This window comes from Melanerpes formicivorus, unplaced genomic scaffold (assembly GCF_026170545.1).
Source record: "Melanerpes formicivorus ecotype bairdi unplaced genomic scaffold, bMelFor1.0.p_v2 SCAF_1, whole genome shotgun sequence".
Lineage (NCBI taxonomy): Eukaryota > Metazoa > Chordata > Aves > Piciformes > Picidae > Melanerpes > Melanerpes formicivorus.
In genome coordinates this window covers 38,779,007-38,782,696 of record NW_027142353.1, presented here as the reverse complement: position 1 = coordinate 38,782,696, position 3,690 = coordinate 38,779,007, and positions in this window count along the sequence as shown.

Here is a 3,690-nt window from a genome sequence, read left to right as displayed (position 1 = left end):
AGACTATTTTAAGAAGGTTTTGAAGGGAAACATTTCTCAGAACACTTGATACTCCCTGTTTCCAAGAAGTCAGGAAAATCTGAATTTCAGAAATGGGTTATTTCCTCTTTGAAGAAAAATGAGCTGGCAAAGATGCTAGATACCAGGGAGGGAAAGCAGACAAATATTGGCATTATTTTGTCTGAATAGCATTCATACCCTAAGGAATTGCATTATTTCTGGAGTACTAGCAGTGGAGTTAGATCAAATGGAATTTTTAAAGGAATGAAGTAAGAAATGTGAAACAACAGCCTGCCTAGCACTCCAACAAAGCTCAAAACTTCATCCTACTAGTTTTGGTGTCTTCACTGTTTTACCAAGGGTGAGATGCTGGAGATCAAAAGGTTCTCATTCATTCTAAAAACCACCTTACTGGGATCAAGAAGGAGGATGAGCTCTCAGTGGGACTGCTCTAGCAGTGGAACAAATGAAGTCACTGGGGAGTCTAGTGAAGTCTATTCATCCCCAATAAGGATATGAAAACTTAATGCAAAAAACATGACATTCTGTAAAGCTGCTGTAGAGCTAAAAGACATTTAGTTGTCACTCATTAGAGGTATCAAATTATACATACAATCATAAGAAAAACTATCAGCAAAATCTAAAAAGAAAAGCAGGAGGAAGCATGTTCCTTCGGAAGGGCAAAATACAGAGACAACGCAGATTAATCTGCCAATGATTAGAACTACCCTTTCTCACAAACACATCAGTTACTAGTTTCAAAGACAAGCAAGGAGATGGAGGAAGGGTAAGAGAATAGACAAGCTAAAACAGCAATGTGAAGCATTGTGCTTATGATTTATCATGTTAAGGATGGTGTGGGGAACCACATCAAAGGCCTTGCAGAAGTTCAGATAGATCACATCCATAGATTGTCCCTTATCTACTGACATAGTCACTCCATCATAGAAGGACACTAGGTTAGTCAGGCAGGACCTGACCCTAGCAAGCCATGCTGACTGTCCTCAATCATCTCTCTGTTCTCCATGTTCCTCAGCATGGCATCTAGGATGATCTATTCCATGATCTTCCCAGGCACAGAAGTGAGGCTGACAGGTTGGTAGTTCCCAGAGTTGTCCTTTCTACCCTTTGTAAAAATGGGTGCAATGCTTCCTTTCTTCCAGTCCCCAAGGACCTCACCTAACTTCCAGGACTTATCAAATATCATGGAGAGTGGCCTGGCAACTACATCAGCTAGTTCCTTCAGAACTCTGCATTGTATTTCATCAGGTCCCATGGATTTGTATATCTTCAGGATCTTCAGATGATCAGACACCTTGTCTTCACTTACAGTGGAAGGGATTTTGCCTCCCTGGTCTCCAATGTGTGGGCCATCAACATGGGAGCTAGGAGAAGAGGGGTTGCCAGTGAAGACTGGGGCAAAAAAATTGTTGAGAATCTCTTCTCCTCATCCATTGATACAAGTTCCCCACTGTTGCCCATCAGGGTGGGAACATTTTCTTTAGTCTTCCTTTTCTGGTTAAAGTGCCTGTAGAAGCCTTTCTCGGTTTTTGTTACATTGAAAAGGAGTTCTGTTAGCCAACATTTTAGTATTCTCAAGGATGTATGGGACCACAAAACATGCTCTGCATACTTTCCAATGATTTAAACCATAAAAAGAAAGAACATTTTCTCTGCAAGTGAACAAATGCTGACAATCCAGATAAACAATTAAAAACAACCTACTACACAGTGACAAGAGTGATTCAAGGTCTATAAAATCCAGCTCTTCCATCAAACATAAGGGAGCTCATTCTGGTTAGTCTGCAGAATAAGAGGAGGAAATTATTTGTTTATGGGTATGAGAAAATCAGCTGTAAAAAGAGCTTGGATAAGAGAAGACTCGGAGCAGACAGATGCATATTACAGTTACGGCAAACTCACAATAGAAATGGGATAAATATTGTAATGGTGAAAGTAACTACGCACTGGGGAAAAGTTGAGACAAAAATAAAAAATAACATCAATAAACAAACCACAGAGTACATCTTGAGGTGCTGAAATGAGAGCAGGTATCTTTTCAAAATTATTTGGTTTACTTCAAGTCAGTGAGAATTTTTAAGTAAAAGCCTATGGATCACATTATACAATCGGTTATATGACACATTCACATTATCCTTTGTGGATTAAAAATCTATACATTTCTATTAGAAGCATTGGTTTTCACAGGCTGATGACTCTCTGCTGGGTATCTGATTCTTCATATTTGGTCTCAGGAGACAACATTGTCCATATATTAACTCTGGAAAAAAAATACTTTAATCTGATTAGAAATTGAAGGAATAAAAGATGTTTTTAGCTTAAAACAAAAACCACCAAACACACAAAATAATTCACTTTCCTCTGTTGAAACTCTCTGCTCAGTCAGAAGGACACTGAACTAAAAATGACTAGTCCAAGTGCATCAAGTGAGGAAGTTAGGTGGGAACAGCTAATCAGTTATCCAGGGTATATCCAGAGTACCCTGATGCAGCTATACTATACTGGTTGTCCCAGGACCCTGTCTCTCTGTCTCATATCCTGATTTCCACAGACTTGCACCATGTACAGCCCTTAACCACAAGCAGGAGGTCACTGGTGACCTTATCTACCAGCATTTCAGCATACAGAAAGAGGAAAACCAGACCCATGAACAAGCTGCCTCCCAGTCTCAGGACAATTACTGGGACATGTTGACTGGTCCCAGCAGGGACAGACCCCCAAGGAAGGGCCATGACACAGTCACCCAAAAAAAGGGAGGGGGGAAAAAAAAAAGGCAGTACTGCACCCATTTGGCCAAGACAGAGCTGAGGGAGAGAAAAAATTCTGGAGTATGGTCAGGTTTATGGCCAGACTGCACCCCTATCAGGTAGGTCTTTTCTAGTGAACAATGAATACCATCCACCCTTCCCTCCAGAGGCTTTGCAGCAGTTGAAACATTAAAAAAATAGTGTGTAAAACTGCCTACATTGCTGAAATACTAATGTCAAACACAGTGCAGCAGAGCCTGCTTTAACCTCTTCTCCAAGGTTCTTCATTTATTAAGTCCTTGCTTTTTCATCTTTATGAGAAATGTCCCCATCTATTTGGTGGCAATAATTCTAGGTTTCAGTGTTTGACTCCAAGGTGAAGCAAGAAGCAAACTACTGTTCTATTCAATGAAGACTAGAAAAATGGCAAATCTTGTAACAAACTCTATGACTGAGATGGGGCAGAATCACTTTCCCTACACATAAAAGATCATTTGGAAAAATAATCTTCTTAAAAGACCATTTCTGATGCTTGCTCTTTTCAATTTTTTGGAGATCTCTTCAGAGACTTATTGGGACGGTGATTGCTCAAGGTACAAGGACAGTGTCATTTGCTAACAATTAGCAATGCCTTTTATTCTGCAGAACAAATTCAGTCCATGTAAACAGATGTATCTCCCTTTTCTTAATTTTTCCTCCTGCAAACATGTCTGCTCACTGCAGGACTGCACTTGGCCCTTTGTCTTTATAAGGCCACTTGCTTGCCTGTTTGCCTAGGAATTTGTGTATACATTTAAAACATTATTTCATTTTATATGGGTTAGCTGGGGATGTCCAGGCTGTGGTGTTCTTTTCTTTATTCTCTCCCACTACATCTAACATCAAAAAGGACCATTCATTTCACCATGCCCTGTACAAATAT